The sequence below is a fragment of the Serinus canaria genome, chromosome 2, assembly GCF_022539315.1.
Source record: "Serinus canaria isolate serCan28SL12 chromosome 2, serCan2020, whole genome shotgun sequence".
NCBI classification, from domain to species: Eukaryota; Metazoa; Chordata; class Aves; order Passeriformes; family Fringillidae; genus Serinus; species Serinus canaria.
This window is the reverse complement of record NC_066315.1, coordinates 17451406-17471600: the sequence shown is the minus strand read 5'-3', so window position 1 is coordinate 17471600 and position 20195 is coordinate 17451406. Positions and strand designations below refer to the sequence as shown.

At 37.4% G+C, this 20195-nt stretch overlaps 1 protein-coding gene across 2 annotated transcripts in view; it reads right to left on the bottom strand.

Annotated features, from left to right (window-relative positions):
- The window catches only part of ARHGAP21 (Rho GTPase activating protein 21), a 111642-nt gene that overhangs the window by 88418 nt on the left and 3029 nt on the right, over positions 1-20195 (bottom strand). The gene's annotated exons all lie outside the window — the stretch shown is intronic.

Here is a 20195-nt window from a genome sequence, read left to right as displayed (position 1 = left end):
TTGTTCAGAGAACCGCCTTCCTGAAAGACAATCCCAGAAAGCAACACCCATGTCTCTCCAGACAGTGCCAGCCTGATCACAACACACACATATTCCTGCTTTCTCTGCATTCAGGCTTTAGAAAAGAACCAGATTTAAAAAATATTACTGTTGGTAAACTCAAGAACTATTGAAATATTACAACATTTTCAATAAAATCTTCCTATCTCTATTAGAATAGTACATTTGCAGTACTTGACTACATGGTCTGCTTCAAAGCACAACTCTGATACATAGAGAATAACAGCAGAATTGTCCTTCAACACAAAGTACAAATTTTGAAGTTAACAGAGCCTCACCTAACTGGCAATCAGAACAGCTGAGCTCTTCCTGAGCCAGCTAAAATGAGAAAAATAAAATCTTCATTAAAATAAAATTACTAGAGCACATGTGAAGCAACGTGAGTTTATCAGCTAGCAAAATAATCACATTTGCTTCCTCTCCCTTCCTTTTCCCTCAGCTAGAAGGCAGTCCACCAGTGAAATAAGAAAGGGACCGTACTGAGCTCTCAGTCAGAAAGGTAAGCTCTAACTTCAGAAAGCAGAAGTCTAAACTCAACTACAACAAAAAATTTCCGAACATTTCTTTCACTTAACTTGTTCACTGACTGAACTGAAAACCAAAAAACAAACCCAGAAAATCAGTTTGGGCATGCTGGAAAACATTTAACATAGTATTATTGATGTTATTTTTCACAGAACATCCTTATTTTGCTATTCTTAACATACAGGGTTGGGTTTTTTTTTTCCATGAACAATAAAAATATGCTTTTGTTAAATGATAACTTACCCTTACAGATTGGATATCTCTATAGTGTTAAACTTTACCATCTGCACTATCAGAGTCAAAACACTTCAAACTCGGCAGAAGTTCTTCAAGGTGTTAGACTTCAGAATGACAATTTTAGAATTGCTCTCCCAAAATTCAAGTCATGATCAGTCATTGGACATATGTTCTAAAAACCCTAGGAAAAAACACTTCTAAGTGAACATTATACTTCTTGATACCTTCCTGTAGGTCTCCCACAGAGCAAGAACCCTAAGCTCCCAGAGCAAACCTTTTTAAGGCTGCTGCACCCCAGCTGGCAAGGCCCATGATGCTGAACAGCCTCGTTGGCCACTTCACCTCCAAACCAAGAGAGATCTCAAAGTACCCTTCACAAGAGCCTTTCCAAAAACCTTTCTCCTTTTCCCATCTGTGCCTCAAATGTAAAGATCAAGTAGAACTCCTTCTTTGTTAGTGTTACACAAATGCTACAGAGGAAGGTGCCCTGTAGAAACATTATTTACACTGAGTTACTCAGTGCAGTCTGAAGTCCTTTGCCAGCACATTTGTTCCTGCAGATGCATGGGTAGGGGACATAGACTCAAAGATACAGGATTACTAATGAGAAACATTTTTCATACCTGCACCTCTACTTTCCTTTTGTAGGATGGTAAAGTGTAAATATACCAGCTAACATATGCTACAAATAAAGCTACTCTGGGCTAGGTTTTCAAATCTGTCAGGCAACTTGTTGTATTGATTACAGGCAACATAATGCAGTACAGAGTCCCATCACACTCAAGCTATGGAACCCAGCAGAGAAACAAGTATCACCACTTGTCACTCCAAAGAGAAGAAGAGTTAAATAAAAGCAGCTTGTTAACTAATAAAGCTTGGTGACTTATGCCTAGCTTTCTCTTCTGACTGGCCCCAAATTTTAAGCTTGCACAGTGCCAGAGGCTTGTCTAGAACTTGATGAAGCTTCCATTCACTTGAATGAAGATGCGGTACATCAAACAAACAACAAAAATCAAACACCCCTGTTACCTGTACCAAAAAAAAAAATTGAGTTTAGACCGTATAACCATGCTTCCATATGCTGCATTTTCAGAGGCTTAAACTCTGGTCTTTTTTAAAAAACTTCAAAGATTGATCTCTATAATATCTCTATAATCTCTATAATCTCTCTAGGCAATTTACATAACTGGAAGAGATTCAAAAATTCAGATTTCCCTTCAGTTTTTCCATATTTTTTTCTATTAGGAACAAGCCCAGTTTTGCATGAACAGTGCTAGCAGATCAGTCATGTGACACAATCTGAAACTAACTTTCATGACTTCTATTCTTTTTTGTTTTATAAAATATGTGGACTTGATCAAAGCTCTTCCTCACCATTGTGCAAATTTCCATCTCTTCTCAGAAGTCTTCATTCACCCAAAGGTAGATTTACTTGGAAGAAAATACACTTTAAAAGTAGCTAGCAAATTTTCCAGGGAGCTTTGGAATTCTAAGAAGGCTTCAGGTTTATTTTAGAAACAAATTAAACATATCAAGTTGCTACATGAGTAGTAGAACTGACTTTGGTCTCATACGCCTTGTAACTCCCCCTCATCTTCGTCCGTCCTGCCAGATCCCCTGTAAGGGAAAGAATGGTTTTTTGGCAGTCACACATGTTCTGACTGGCCACAACAGCTCCCCCACCTCACCTGCAGTGCAAGGTATTAACCAGGGCTTCACTTCCATCTACCTACTGCGTGACTGAATTTCCAGGCACCTCATTATCTCTGAGACCATCTTCCTGCCTTGAAATTTGACCAAAATTGGCCACGGACCTTCAAGAGCAACTGCAGAGCAACCAACAGATGGGCAGACTGATGCCATGAACAAAAGAAATCAGATTCAAGAATTTTTACTTCTTCGCTCCATTACAACACTTGCTTCTGACACTATCTTTTGCCTGAAGAAAACAAGCCTTGCATTTTCACCTGTAGCGCCTTCTGCCACTTCAGCCTGCAATTATCCTACAGAAATGCAGATATTGTGATCTTTTCACCAAAAGTAAAAGAAGAAACTTGCAGAATCGTAGGCTAGCACTTTTAATAGATTTTGACCTTAAAATGCTTATATACATTCTTAAGGAAAAAAATAAAATACCTGAAAATTAAGTAATCAGAAATGTTCTCAGCAAAAAATCATGAGTACAAATGGAACAACAAACTGGGTTTTCTTCTGATCAACATACATTTTCCAATAGATTAAACTGTACTTTTCTCATTTTTTGTATGTCTGTAGAGCTAAAGATAATTTTTTACTTTAGCAAGAAGTTCAAATTCAGAAAACAAAGGCAGAGCAAAGGTAGTGTTGCACTTCTCTTAACAGGCTATAGTTCCAGGTCTAAGCATCTAGTTAGGAAATTCAAAACACTGAGGTACAGACCAGACAGATACTAATAGCAGCATTATGTTGAAGAAAGGAGTACATCTGAAATCCCAGGGTTTTTTACAGTTCAGACAACATAATGTATTTTCAGATGCAATGTGAAAAATCACTATGTAAAATTACTGCAATGCACATGTAAATGATCCAAGGTGCAGAGAAGCCAGGTGTCTGAATTCTTCTGTATGTAACAGGCAAATTAGCTGTGGCACAAAAGAGACTTGACACAATACTTAATAATTCTTTCATAAATGGAATTTAAACCCTTTTTATTTCTTAACCACAGGATAAAAGGAACTTTTATAACAAAAACACACAGTATGCAAAACACTACTGTAGCACTGGCAAAGACCTGCTTTTCGTCAACTAGAAGCACTACCCCATTACATTTACAGAGGAAGTCAACAGCTTCACCCTCTGGCCTCAACATTTCAATTACACTGTGAACCCAGGGTAATTTTTACTGCTTACCACTAAAGGGAAATACACTGATTGCAAAAAACCACAGAACTCAACACATGTAGCTCTGTGGGGATGGTATCTAAGTAGATCTTAGTAATGATGTGTCGCTTAGAATTACGGTCTTAAACCTCACTATGCTGGTGGCACAATTCATCATTCCAAAACTCCTAGAAAACTCTGAAAGGTTAAGACAAAGAGAATATCTGCTCCCCTAAATGTAGGAAGCATCTTAAAAACCAGAAATTTGCTCATATTAGCACATTGCCATTCGTCAGCACAAAACTCCAACTAATAATAAGTTCCACTTTCCAAATGATCTCTCAAGCATACATGACATTTCTAGAAGTGATGGGCTTGGCCAGCCTAACAGCTTACTGTGTGCCCCTTCAGTGAACCACTTCACCAGAGACTACTAAGAATGCCTCCAGAAGTGCAGCCTGGCCTCAGAGGAGAATGGAGAAAAGCCTCCTGCCTATGAACTAGAAGGAATGGGTTTCTGAGAAATGCTATCTTTACTCAATTAGTAACAGAAAACCAATAAATAAAAAGCCTCACCTGGAGCTAATTCTAGAAGGAAGGACTTATTCTGATTTAGTCAGTAGGGAATGGAGATACATTCTCCTAATTTCTAAACCAATAAAATAACTTTGTTTTCCTTCCAGCTTTCTATAGAGGAGAAAGCTGCGAAAAATCTCTTTTTTTTAAGCTTAAAAATATTTTTGGGTGTTTGCTATTAATGAAAGGGTATAAGCAGAGCCACACCAAAACTCTTGCCAATAGGGTTCCATCCCACCAAGTCAAGAGCTACTCCCAAGTCTATCTCCAACCCTGCACATAACAAATAGTCACATAACTAATGTTATTTAGAGATCAGTAATAACATCCATTGATCTCACTAATAAATAAAGACCAAGCAAGGTAACTGTGGTACAATGGCCTAAATCCTAACTCCACCATTTCCTTCAGATTTATCACTCTTAGAGATCCATCTTTTCTACTCCTTATTCCCAGGATCTTGACAGAGAGAATTATTTACAGTAAGAAGTTAAAGCACAAAGAAAAATAAATACAATGGGTTTCCAAGAACTGAGCTTAAAACACAATCCCTGGAATTCCCCAGCGTAAGGATAAAGAGAGAAAGAAAACTCTAGAAAGCAATTTTGTACCTTCATTTTTCCTGAGCGCTGAACCTGAAAAAATCTGGTAATACAGGAAACACATAGACAAAATAGTCCTAAGAAAGTCAACCTGATTCCCATTTCCTTCACCGAAATGTTATCCTGCAAAGTCAGGCAATAAAGAGGAACTGTAAATTTGACCTAATCATTACCCTAGTAAAAACCCATGCTGGATGATGAAAAGCCACATCCTCTGCAGTCATCTCACAGAAGTTCTTGAGACGGGCTTAAAACCAAGATCCGTCATTTGTTTGTTTTCTTTCTTATCCCCAAAACACCCTTATCTCTAAAACAAACTAGTCCAAAATAAGACAACTTCACTGAGCTTTACGTTATACTAAAAATATAATCTTCATGAGGCATTATACAGGTGGTACTCAGGGGAAAAAAAAAGGAAAAAAAGCCCCACACCAGTGTTTTGCATTGAATCTAATTCTGATTTTTTTAAAGATGTCTATAGGCATGGACAGGGGTCCTTTTCATCACATAACTATATTAAGAAACACCTCATTCTTATTAGAAAGGACATGCCAGTAAGACTTTTTACAATGTAGCAATGATTTTCTTCCAAGAAAAAATGACAAACACATAGCCCTAATCACAGACACTGGAGACTGCCAATTAAAATGCTGCTGTGGTCTTCACACAGTGAAGTCCCACAAGTCTCCAAAGAGGAAGGTTCCAGGACCTCTCACAAGCTGTTCCAATGTTTAATCACCCTAAACAGTCTTTTTTTCTCCTTGTGTTCACCTGGAGCTTCCCTTACCACATCTATTTTCTCATCCCTTCCCTTTCAAGAGGCTGAAGGCCCCATCCAGCTGCCCCCTCAGCCTTCCCTGCTTCAGACTGAGCAAAGCTGGGGTCAGTGGCCTCCTGCCCAAGCAGGCACTCCAGGCCCTGAACACCCTCCCTCTCTCCAGATTGTCATGTCCCACAGAGAGGGCCAAACACTGGGCATGGTCTTCTGGGAAGAACACAACAGCAAACAGATTGGGAATGCCCCCAACACAATGTTCAGAGATTACAGAGTACAAATGCTTACAAACATAGTGAACAGTATGGCCAAACAGATATGCTACACAAGCACAACAACAATTACACCAGCAGCACTACTTACACTGATGTTAATTTCCCCCCCCAACTGAAGTGTTGGATCAATGACCTCCAGAGCTGCAAAATCAGCATGTAATTCCCTGGCCTTTCTTAAGTCTTCTACTCATTCAAGTCTTGCCACACACTAAATGGAAAGAAACCCCAGCAATGGAGGAAGTAACAGTTCCATAGGAAAAGGAGAGGATGAGAAGGGATGAGAGAGGGTATAAAGTGGTCCTTATGTTTAAGATGCTTGGCAGGTGTGACTGACAACAAACAAAGGCACACAAAGATTTAACTGAACATGAATAATCTGTCACAGATTAGAAACTTACCTCTGTACTGAATACTAAGCATAAAGTACATAAATGAGCAACAGATTCCCTGTCTAAACAAGCTGGATAGAATTAAGGGTCAAGGATTTTATTATTTTTTAACTGAAAAGTTCAGCACTACAGTGCAGAACTAATTAAAAAGGCAAAAAAAATTACCACTCTAAGGACTCCTAGTAAATATGGAATAAATGTACTAGCACTTAAAATCTCAAAGAAACTTTTAATAACTAAAGACTGATACAAACAACCTGAGACAGAAATTCAGGTGCACAAACCCAGGATATGGTACATAAACCCACCCAAGCCAGTGTACTCCAACAGACTGAAAAACTCTTCAGCCACCAACACATTCTCTGTATGAAAAAGAACACACCACACAAAATGTCATCAACAAGTTTCAGACAGTCTGTGAGAGCTACATTCAAAGTCTGAAATTAATGTGCCACTGAAACTTAATGAAATTACCATTTCAAGAAAAATATACCATTTTAACAAGCAAGTCCTAAATCAATCATAACATATCAGGTATCAGACTCCTGTTAGTACTCAGGGGTGTACTACTATTACAGCCAAAAAATCCTAGGAAACAAGTCATAGAAAATTACAACATTCAAAAAGAAATTAAAGAAAAACAACATAGTTGAATGTGTGAAATAGAGGAAAAAAGCAACACACAAGCAGAAACCAAGAAACAAGCAGGTGGTTTATCAGTGGAAAACTACAGGTTGACTGTTCATTATATAACAAACGAAGTCACATGAATTAAATTCAGAGTTGCTTATATTTCTGCAGAAAGTCTGCCGTGTGTCACCACAACCTTCTTTCAGCCAGCAGCAAGTCTTGACCCTTAACAAAGATTTCACCTAATATCATATTAAGCTCACAGTATATCTTAGGAATGTATTTTACCAGTCTTGTCCCAAGTGTGAGTACACATACTGTGACCCATCAATCATGAACTACTACACATGTGCCCAGCTTCTTATTACATAAGTGACAGTAATCAGCCTGTGCAAAAATATTTGACTCTCTTCTAGAGGCTTTTGCTTTCATTTTTAACTATGTCTGTAAAAAGACTATATTCCCTAACCTTGTCTTTCAAGTGAGAAATTATTTGTTTTAAAAAATCACCATTCAGCAACTTCAGGTCAAATGGCAGAAGTTCCATGACCTGGGTGTGTTTGCACAAAATATCATGTGTCAAACAACAATAGGAGACCTGCACCCCACTAAGATGCAGCAAGACAAAGACAGCACAACTTACCAAAATACTTTCAACCAGATTTAAAAAATGACATCAACAATTCTAAACTGACATCAACAGTAACTAAAAATTACTTAACTGCAGGAGTACAAGCTCTTGTTTCAGTTTTATTTAACAGTCCTTTTCCAAACATCTTCACTGCTTTTCTTATCAAATTTACATCCTAGCTTTCAAATTATGTCATATGATGAAACAGATTAATCATCTAATGAAATTTCCTCTTCTATGCATTTAAATTCGCCTGTACAAGTTCCTGGCCAACAGCCTGTAAGGGCTTTGCCTTGGACAAGACCAATTCAGAAGAATTATGTTATTCACAAAAACATATGCAATAAAGTATTTTTTTTATTAATAATTTTATTAACATCATAGCAGAACACAAGCAATCCAGTAAGTTTCCAGAATGTGCTAACAGTTCCCTTCTGGAACTGGTGACTGTTATTCCAAAAAGGAACAGGCAGTACTAAACCTCGTATTTATGTATTTAGAAAAGGAAGAATTCTTGGGAAGGGGGATGAAGTTCAGGGGCCACCTTAGCTACACTGACTGTGAACAACAAGGTTCAGGATCCTGAGAGCAGAGAGCAAAGCCACGTAACAGACTCAGAGCCCTGGACTTCCACAGAACAGAACTGCTCACTGATCAGTTTGGAAGAATTTCAGAGGAGGCTGTCCTGGAGAAAAGTCTGGGAGAGCTGGTTGATTTTCATGCATCTCCTCCTACAAGTTCAAGAATGGTCCTTACCAGTGTGCAAAGAATCAAGCAAAGGTGGCAGGAGGCCTGCATGGACAAGCAAGAAGATTCTGGCTGAGATCAGATGAAAAAGGGAGTGTACAAGGATCACAAGCATAATCCAGGTGATCCAGAAGAAACAAAGATACTGTCTGAGCATGCAGTGATAGGGATTAGGAAAGCTAAAGCCCACGGGAAAGACAAAACCCACCTGGATTTTCATCTGGTACTGGACATGAAAGGCAACAAGAAAGGCTTCCAAACATACAAAGGACAATAAGGTAGATTTATCAAGAATAAAACATACTTAATCAGCCTGATGGCCATTTGTAAAGAGTTGGCTGGCTTGACAGATGAGAGTAGCAGGTATTTTTTTACCTTGACATCAGGAGGGTTTTTGACACTGTCTCTCATTGTGTTCTTATGGACAAACTAATGAAGTATGGGGCAGATAAGAACAGTGAACTGAACTGGAAATTGAAGACGTTATGAACAACAGGAAGAGATCCAGTGGGAGACCAAGTATGAAATTAAAAAACCAGAAACAAACTGAAATAGAGGAAAATCCATAAAAATATCACTACCATCACCCTAGATTTTACTATAAGCACGATAAAACACTGAAAAATATTGCCAGAAAAGCTACTGAGTCTCCATACTTGTGGTCAAAACCAGCCTAGACACCATCCTGGACAACAGCCTGCTTCAGTTTACTGAACTGAATGACCTTCAAAAGTGCCTTCCAACATCAATGATTCACTGATACTGTCGAAACTGGTTTTAAATCTGTGCTTTATCTTCAGTAGTGAGAAAGCATTTTACAGCAGATACACAAATTGGAGCTGCAGGCAAATCAGGTTCAGACTGTTTTTGGTGAAGTGCTACATTCTAGCTCAAATCCCCAACATCCCCTACCTGTTCATGTCCAATGCAGTCTGCAATACCCTCTGCCAAATGCACATAGGACTCTCCATGTAAGTACAAAAGCGTATCCATTCCTCCTCTGGCTTCAGCAACCACTTTCACAATTATAACATATAATCACATGTGGATATGGAAGGAAGGAGGAAACAGAAGAACAAAAAACCTCAATATTGCTCTCAGAGGGCCAGAAGCTCTCAAGTATAGACCTAACACTGAAGAGAGACTGCTGCAGGTATAGCAGTGGTTTCCAGGCTCCAGGCAAAATCCTGTGGTAGATTCAGAAAAGAAAATCACACCAGGAAGACAAAATTCTCTTTAAAAAGGCAAAGTCTGTTACTGCTGGAAGGAGACACTAGATGAAGTATAATTATACTTTAGTCCATGACTTGCTACAGAAAGATGCTCATGAATTTCTTTTAGTTTTGCTTTTGTTTTTTTAGATTAAATTTACATTTTTAAAAAATCACAACTTGTACTACTTTTACAACAAAGAGTCTTATCTGCCTCATTTTGGAGACATACCTACAATACTTTCAAGCTGCACACATTCAAAAAAGCAGGCTTCATTCTTCACAGATTTTCTTTTAACAGACAACCTTTCTCACCCTCTAAATTTGAGCAAGAATAAAGGAATTGTAAAAAAAGACAAACATTTTGTTCCTGAAACAAATGTATCTACTTCCACTGAGCTTAGCTTCAATATACAGTTTTATTTACATTCTTCATATTTTTACATTGTGATTTCATATATAACAGCATGTCAGGTTTCCTATAGCATGTATGGTCTTGCATTATACAAAGAATAAAGTATTTGTAGGCTTTTTACTCTAACAAGTGAAGAAATGTTAGTTGCTTGGGATATTTTTACTTAAATCTGACACTGATCTCTCCAAAAGAAGGTTTGAAGAAAGTATACAATTCAAGTAATTTATTCATATTCTAGCACATAATACAAAAAGCAGTCAGCATTAAAGAACAGAATAGGAACAAGTGATTTTGAAAATAAAGATTTTTTTCCAAAGGCTCATTATTAGAACCACTGATCCAAAGCCTGCTGAAGTCCAGAACCATCTCCAGCTGAAAAGACTTATACAGGCTATTTGTGAAGTATGAATAAATGTAATTTTCCTCCTTTTTTAATATTTTAAATTGGACAAATACTTTTTTTCACCGATTATTAAAAAAAAACTTTTATTAACATAAACAACACAAGATGTCCTCTGACATATTTTTAATCATTTCTGAAATCATCTAACCTAAATCTGCACTGAAGAATAAAAAATGGTCTGGACTTCAACCATTTAAAACAATAAATACAATGGAACTTCTCAGAACAAATTGGAACACAAAGTACAAAAAAGTATAATGGAAAAGTAAAGCCTCTAGTGCCACTTTGTAACAGCCATTTGTAAATAAGGTAACAGAGAAAAACAGGCTTGTGAAATAATGTGCACATAGGCCAGAACAGTCTTATTAAGCAGTAAGAATAAACTGGAAGATCCTTCTCTAGTGAGTCATTCCAAAATACAACCAGTTATATTTCTTTTCCAAATTAGAAGTGTCTTTGCAAAAAAGAAATCAAGTTCCACAAAAAACAACTCCACCATGGGATAAAGAATACAAAGAAGGACAACTAATGTTCCTCATGCCTTGGAAAGGTTAGCAACATTCAATTCAGGACATATTCTTGTAATCCAGCCTTTTCACTTAGAAAAGTAGGGAAGACTAGAGGCACTTTCCAAGGAATGAAAGCTCAAGGTATCTTGGGTCCTAAGCAGGAAAGAGAAATCTGCCAGACCAGATTATCCAAGTGGGGGAAGTCACCACAGTATTAACTGAATTTAAGGTCAAGTCACTTCCACAAATCCTGATTTTAATCTTACACATAATGCCTTCCCTTTAACTCATTTGGTAGAATTAATGGTTTGGATTTTTAAAAAATCCAATAATTAAAAAAAATAAAACCCAAACAAACCACCATCCACACAGCAACACACCACCAAAAGACATACCACATAACCACAAACAAAAAAACCTCCCACACTAAAACATCACTTTTATTCACTTTTTTGGCACTATTCAAAATAAGATTGTGTTGTTTGTGCTTGACTTCCTTTACAGCAGACAGAGAACCTAACACAAAAAAATCTGGTTTCCAAACTTCAGATTCCCATTGTGAACTGTAAAGCAGCTTATAGACAACCACTATATCATGCTTATAGACAACCATTACATCACTTACTGACATTGCATCATCCCAACTTTAAGCCGTTGAATGATGGCCATGAAATGTATAAAGGTTAACATGCTGAGGGAGTTGCAAGGGGAGAATCTTTTCCCCAAATCAACTGACATTGGGATAGTGTGAAAAACAGGCATCACTAAATTCTTAACTGAATACAAGTTTTTTTCCTAAGTTTATCCAAGTCTACGATTTAAATGAAACAAGGAAAAAATTATTCTCCACAGACAAACTTACCAGTGAGGACTGTTTACCCTGAACACGCCTTGCTGAGTAACTGTCTAATATTACCACTGTCTCTCCTCACTCACATTAAAGAATTTAGTTTCTCAGTCATGAATCACTGATTACAAGACCAGAAACCATCTTAGCCACAGATGCCTTTTAACATTTTAGATCTAGCTTCAAAAATAGTTTTTGGGGGTGGAGGTTATTTGTCTACCCACCCACAAAAGACAAAAACCCCAACTCAACAGAACTATTTTTGTGGAAACTCTAATTTCCCAGTTGTTTAGGTAGAAGTTTAGCTTTTTTTATCTTACCTTATGGACAACTGATTTTCAGGACTCGCCAAGGGAGAAGTTTCATTCTGCCAGATGGAGCTGCTCCCCCCAGTCCTTTCCCTATCCCTACATCACCCAGTCCCATTCCTCTGGAGCTATGTAGCTTGCTGTGTAGCCTCTGAAAGTGCTATTTCCTTCCCTTAAGCGGTAGAAATAGAGCGAAAGAGAAGTAACTATTCCACAATAAGCAGAAGTCACAGCAGCATCATTCACCACAAAAGGAGAAAGGAGTTTTCCACAGGATTTAAGTGGTTTACTGAGTTTGCTGCTGCAATAAGACTTGTAATCAAAAATTAAGTCCTGCAATATAATGCAGTCCACTAAAAAGGTGGCACAGAAAACTATTCTACATGCAAAAAAAGCACCTGTCTGACAGCAAACGAGTAGAAAAGAAATAAAAGTATGACAGCATATGTAACTTGTGTGTACAATCCTCAATCACCTTGAGCTCTCCTTCATCTAGTGGGGGGGGGTGAAGAAGAGATGGAGTAAACACAAAAGCAGGCAATGGTGCATTTCATTTAGCTTATTAAAACTGGAGAACATTAAACCCATATGATGCAACAACTTCAACAAAACCAAGTAAAACCAAAGACGTAAGTTTGGTATCTTCAAAAAGCAAAATTAAGCCCAGTTCTGAATATTTGAAAAACTCCATTTCCTGTTGCTGATCACCAACAGCTGCCTTGTTTCACCAGGCTTGGTACAGAACCTCCTGAAAGCAGAAGGAATCCTGATGAGCTATTACGGAATCAGCAATGTAACATGTAAGAACACCTGTAGATCAGATCGAAAACTCAACTAGCCCAGCGCTAACAGTGACCAAATGCTGATAGCTGTGAATAATTAGGAAAGAACACAAAAACAAGCATCACTAGACTATCCTCCCAGATTTAATTATTCACAAATCCATAATTCATTCCACTACAAGGGTACAGAGTAACTCTAAAAGCGTTGCTCTTTCAAAAATATATCCAGACTACACACATGCTTTTAGCTTTCATAATATTAAGGAGCGGAGTAACAAGTTTTAATTTTTATGCAAAGGACCATCTCCTTTTGCTTGATCTCACCCTACCATGCTCATCTGACACTGCCACGTTCTTGGTGCAGATAGTAAAGAGCTGATCCATAGAAATTCAAGATGAAAACAGAGAAAGCTACAAAATATCAAGATCAGCTGTCTCTAGTTGCCTCTTTCCCAAACTGCCAAGTCATAGCTTCTGTTTTTAGTTTTGATAGAGAAACAACTCCATATATTCGATTATCATAGTTAGTCTTTCTCCACAACTTTTCCAGCTCTACTATATTGTTTCTGAGACAGGGAAAAATGGAGAGAGATAGGACCCAAACACATCAGCTCCAAGTGTATTATGGATTTATACACTGAGGCTTAACAGAGAACATGTCCAGAATTATCAGGAAATGGATGACAATTCACTCTTTTGACCAACACCAAGCATTAAAGTGCTGTTTAATCCTTGGAGTTACCTACCAGAACATTTAAGATTTCACCCATGAGCTCCTGGTTAATCATTACCTCTGAGCATTTTATATGTGACATAATACTTTGGCACTTAACGCGTATTTTATATCAACTAGTGCTGAAGAAAGTCCTTGAGCATTTCTGCACAGACAACTCATCTTCACTAATCTGAATAATTATCAGCACGCAAAAGTTCTCTACAAAGAAAGATAACAAAAGAAGCACTTTTACCTCTCCATTGCCATTAAATTCATGAAAACAGCAGACAGTTACCAGACCTGTTTAGATACACAGCTTCTGAATCATAGCCTCAGTCACAGTGCAAATGGAGAGAAAATTACTTAAAACCATCTACAGTTTTGAACTCACATAAAAAAATCACCTAAAGGACATAGGCTACAAAATGCTACTTGTATTGGCCAGCTTCCATTATGACCCACATGACATTTCATAACATCTTCATACAGAAAAAGCCCTTTGTTGCACAGACTCAGCTACAGGGGCCATTTTGGTTCTGTATGAAGTATTTTTAAAAAGCGAGAATACTACTTGTTTTAAAAAAATTAAAATGCCATCAAAAGAGATGTAAGCAATGAGCTCGTAAAATCACCTCCATGACACCAGGCTCAGAATACCAGCTTGCCAAACTACTAACTGATACTGAATTACTCAGCACATGATTCAGATACCAAGACTGCAACGAATACTGAAGGTTGTTCATGTTCACCTGATTCCCTCTTCCAAATTCCATATTATTGGTAATTTGGTAAGATGGGAAACTTTAATACCCTCAGAGCAGCACACAAGCTATCCATTCTTTTTTCCTTAAGAAAAGAAAGATCATGTTTAAATCCCACCTCACAAGCAGCTTCAAAGCAACTTCTCCAGCATATTTTAAAATATAACTAAAGCATGCAGAAAATGTGAGACCATATGTAGATAGGTGCATATAAAAACAGTGTAAGTACAGAGAATGGAGCAGAAGGCCTGAAAAATTGATTACTCCAGGCAAAGTTTACTTACTCACCTTTTACCATGATGATTGAGGATAATAAAATTTTAAAATGCATGCAAGAAGGAACAAGTCAGATTTTACAGCCATTAGTGAGTAAGAAAATATTTGCGGCTCTACATGGGAATGCTTTTCACTGCAGTCACAGGCTCCCTATTAAAGTTGATTCAAAATTAGAAGAAAAGCACAACAACAAAGCATGAAGTGCAATGGGACAACTTGTTCCATGAAAACTGCAGCATTTCTTTTGGAGATAACCCTAAACAGATTTTTATCTTACAAAAAACAGGATAGAGCCCACAGGTAAGAAGAGTCACCTGCTTGAGGAGCACATACTGGACCTGCTGCTTCTTTTGCCGAACAAAAAAAAGACAACAAAATGTTTCAGTTCTCAATTCTTGCATCAAAAGCAAATTTTGATAGCTTTGTATGCTCCTTAAAATGCTGACTGACCTCTAGCCCTCCTAAACATTATAGAACTGAGGACATATACATTTAAACATGTCTAAGCCACCAGAGACATTAATGAAAGAATTGTATTTAAGTATCTGTCGAGCTGCTTAGGAAAGCAACCTCTTCCACATTCTATTACATCTGGACAGACCTGAACAAGTTATAATGCTGTATTTTTCTCAAAAGTAACCGGAATTATGTTATGGTTTTGAAATCCATGACTTTAGCTCCATAAACTAGTTTTTGAACAACACCTCTCCCTGTGCAGTTTCCCAATATAAAACTGCAACTTAAGCCGTAGATTGAGCTCTGTTTTAGTTTTCAAAATTGAGTAGTTCACCTCAACACTGTGAAGGTATCACTGAGCAGACTGTGCCTATCTGCCACAAGCCAAGTGATCTGTAATGGATTCCTGAGAGTTCAAAGATTCTCTTTTAGCTCACCCCATGGACAGAACAAGTTGTATCCAAGACCCTATTCACCTCAAAGTTTTAAACCACATCAGCATTTAAATCTTAGTCTTTTCTGCCCTTGCACTTAGACTAACAGAATTACACAGATATATTCAACACTAACATTTCAGGAAATTTAAGATTTGACTTTTTAAACCTTTTTTATTACAGGATTGTTCACTCTCTTATGTCTTGAACTTCGCAACACAAAAAGCCCCAAATATTTGGATGGAGAACTTAACTAGAAGAGAATAAAATACAGTCCTTCAAAGGGTGAGTGGTTTGCAAAGAATTTTTAATAAGAAATAGTATTTCATCAAAGTGTAAAGAGATATACATACATACAAATAGGAGGGCACACTGCTATTTAAATTAAGAAAAAAAAAAACCTCCCAAAAATAACCACAAACCCCACAAAGCAGCCAACTAAAAAAAAAAAACAAAAAACCCACAGCAAACAAACAAAAACCAAACTCTCCACACAAGTTCAGGTTTCTCTTTTCAACCTATTTGTACCAACTGCAACTGTTACTCAGAAGCACTTCATATTTCTCTCCTCATTACAGTTTCTACGGTTTTCTATTGATTTCTTGTCCCTGGCCCTTCAAATAGACAAATCTAAACCTCAACGTTTAAAATATGAAGATTATGTTATCTAGGAAACATAGTGATGCCAGTACAAGATCACTCCCTACAGCATATTTGCTAGCGCTTAATGCAGTCCATACTGTGTGTCCTAACACATTATGCAAATGAGAGAGACATGAAAGAAAATGTCTATCTCAGAGTGCCCCCCTCCACCAGCAGACAATCTGTAATTAGCCATGTCCTCTAAGGAGACACCTCATTCACTCTCACCAAAGCAGCAGCTGCTGGCAAATGGAAATTAAGAATTTTAGAACAAAAATAAGCCTACTACCTACAGTCTCAAAGGTATATGCTCAGAGTAGCAAGCCAGAGTCAAAATCTAAACAGCTGTTTGTGTTTTTCCAGAATGCCCACACAGAACTTCTCATGCTCAGCATCAAATATTTACTAAAGTGATTTGTATCTCTCAAAGTGGCTGGAGAGAGCAGCAGCAACAGATCCCAAGGCCTCATTAAAACCCTTATCTACAAGTTCTCAGTGCAAAAATCTAGAATAGAAAATATAAAGCAGTAACACTTTCTGTTGAACACAATTCCCTAGCATACAGAACAACAGGGTACACCAATTCAGAAAAATGCAGTAGTTCCAGCCCCCCAGCACAGAGATGCAGAGAACAAAGCATACAGTTGTGCCTAATCTTTACCATCCTATTCCCAAGTGATCCAATCACTAAACTCTAGTTTCACCTCCCCTGAAGAGTTCCAACAGCAGTCATCAAACAATAAGTTCAGAAAATTGTTTCCCTGTTACCAAAGTAAACAACAAAACAGGGAGAAGCCAGAATTCCCATCTAACTAATGTAAATGAAAAATGCATTTCACCATGGTTAAAAAAAACCCAAAAACTAAAACCCATACAAAAGAAAAACAAACACCCAACAAAAAAAGAAAAAACACACCACAGATGAAGCCTTCCCATTAAATAACCTTTATGTACCCAGGAACTGTATACATAAAACAGCTTCATCCCACCTTGCAACTCCAAGATTAGGCACTTTCAAGTTTACAAGATGTGTCAGGCCTCTGATATGAACACAATCAAAGCCTGCTTGATGTCACTGCATTATACTTCTACTGTGAGTGCCTACTACTGGGTGATGGGCGAAAAATACCCTGGAGTGTCTTTGCAAAAAATTAAAAATTACAAGACATAAGGATTTGGACAGCAGAAAAGTACAATAATCTACACTTCATATTATAAACAGGCAAAGTGTTACAAGATTTCTGTAGAAAGAAATCAATCTGACCAGACAGCATAACTCACATCCACTGTCTGAGTACTATGCTTAGCATAACATATTTTTAGTATATATCCATTATCTATTGTGGCAAGCAAACGCTTCCTCTGTAGCAAGGCCCTAAGTTCAAGGTTTTGACGAGATCATAGGTTCTGACAGCTTCCACAATCATGGAATTGTATCTAACAGCCCACCAGACTGACTTCTGGAGTACTGTCAATTCAGATTGTTTCAATGTAGTTTAGAAGCATCAACATTTACACCAGGGCTAACTCATGCTTTTTTAAAAACAATTACTCCTGTTAACCACAATCAATAAATCTTGTTTTCATTTAACACCATTGCATAATTTTTTATATCTGCTTCCTATTCTATGCAATTTAGCACACAAACAACTGCAAAGAAGAGTAGCATTCAACCTCTGAATGCTAGAAAACTGCAATTTTTTCTTCCATTTGTCATCAGAGAAAAAAAACCAAAACAGCAGCTACAAAGCACCAGTAGATATTCCTAACAGCTTAGCCTAACACTGCTACTTAGACTTACTTGGAAAGGTAATTTTTTTCTCTTAGTAAGGCTCACAGATTGTACATGTTTATATTACAATTATCATTTACACAGCCACATACGCATGTAGTCAGAAAATTGAAGAAAAATATACCAGCTTTTACTCTTTTCAGAGTCCATGCTGTTCAGTTATGATTTGGTTATCCACCTCCAGTAAGACATTTTCAAAGATACAAGAGAGAAAAGATCACAAATGCATACAAGTGTGTGAGATGAAATAGCTCCTCTTCCCCAGCTGTTCTCTCAATTGTTTTTGCATGTAAGTAAATACAAATTCCATAAAATAATATGTCTGAAGTAGCAGACGTTATTTTTTCATCTTAATAAAAATCATTAAAAATAGCTTATACAGATAAAGTCAACTTAGTGCTTTGATGTTTGTCAAACCTGTTAAGAAGTTCAGTTGCATAATGCATATGCTGCATGCAGTAAGAGCAGTTATTTCATGTGGACACAGTTCAAGATACTTTCAGTCCATTGCATTTCTCTTGCCAAAGTATTTTTTTTTCAGACAACTATACCAAAGTGGTAAAATCAACAAAGCTGTGTAACTGGAAAGCAAGAAGTCACCTTAGAAAAACACATTAAACGCAGCTACATCAGAAGGCATATACCTTCATTTTCTTGAAGGAACTACTTCCTGCTCCACATTGTCACTTATCAAATTCGTAACTTTTCTTCAGGGAAGAGGTCTATGTTTTGTCAAATTATCCTAGGCTTACACTGACATAGAGCAGAAGTCAGCATTATGCTTGCATGATTAAACAGGATTTGACTCAAGCTTTCTGAACAGTTGCAACCAAAACCCCAAGTAAGGCTAGTATTCATAATGAATTTATTAAATGGAAGTTTCGTGCAGAATTCTCTATCACCCTAAGTAATGAACACTTTTAACAATCAGTATTGTGTACTATTAGACATATAAAATTTTATAAATTAATTTTTCTAATTCTGATCTTTAACATTATAATTGTATCTTCCAGCCTCTGAGTATCAGAGGAATGTAGGAGAAAAATTAAAAGTATCAGGCACAGAAAAATCATCAATACCCAGCAACACAGAGTTCTAAAACAGTTCACATGTATACAGGCACAATTAGAAAGATTAACATTCTGCTCTGATAGTAGAGAGACGCAACACCTGGGAAATTTCACCACTTGAAATTTACCAAAGTCATCTCAACTGGGTTGTTAAAATAGTAAGCGATCTATTCATTATTGTTAGCGAGAAGCCAAATGATTTTCTATTTTTAGTGCCATCATTGCCCTTCTCTGGTTCCTGACCTAGCACATGCTTGTCTTCAGTTTATGCAGTTGCACTCTCTCTGATTAGGTGTAGGAGTAAGAATATTGTGGGTTTTCTTCTCTGAAATTGAACAGTTGTGATTACAAAGCAAGTACTGATCCTGATCAACTGCTCTTTTTTTTTTTTACAGAAGTCTTTGGAAATGTATTCCTAACTTTCAGCAAATACAGAAGCTCTTGGGAATCACTAAAGACCATCCACTATTCCTAACAACTCATCTGCTAAGCAAAACAAAAACATGTAACCAAACCAAAAGAAAACTATCAGTCTTAATAAAATTATTTGATAAAGTATTTTTAGTATTTATTTTATTATTCATAAACTGAGGACATAGTATTGTTAAGAATTAAATTTGGCTTTTAAGGCCACACACACTGTGCTTAACATTTTCTTAAACTGCATTTAATATTCAGAATGTACTTTTAATATAGATTAAAAGTAAACTATACCACAAAGAGAGACAGCACTTCTTTAAACACAAAACAGTGGGAACAGAAAAGCAAAAAAAAATTTAAAAAAAAAGCACTTTTTGCTTTGCCCTTCTAAGCAAAGGATAGGAAATTAAATTTACACTAACGAAGACAACACTTCCAGCCTCGAATCTGGATAGACCTGTAGGTGGGATGTTGTGACTGAAGCAGTACTGCCTGTACCTCAGGAGGGCTCAAAACTCTCCAGCAAAATACTGCTACAACCTGAGAGAACAGAGATAGCCAACGCTTATTAATCTAAAGGCCAGAAAGAACACGCTCTCACTTATCAGTCTTTAGGAACATAAGCCCTGCAATTCTTCCATTTGTAAACGTGTGTCAGATTTCAAACAGAATGGCAAACAGCCCTGAGAGTCCCTGGCCCTCTCTGCCAGCTCCCCCAGGAGCCCAGACTACGTGACCTGTCCCTTTGAACAGGTGCTCCATGTTCAGACGGAGCCTGCAAGCCTGAATGTGCAATCTTTGTTGGCAACAATCGTTTCAGTGAAGGGGCTCTGTACCGAGAAAGACCA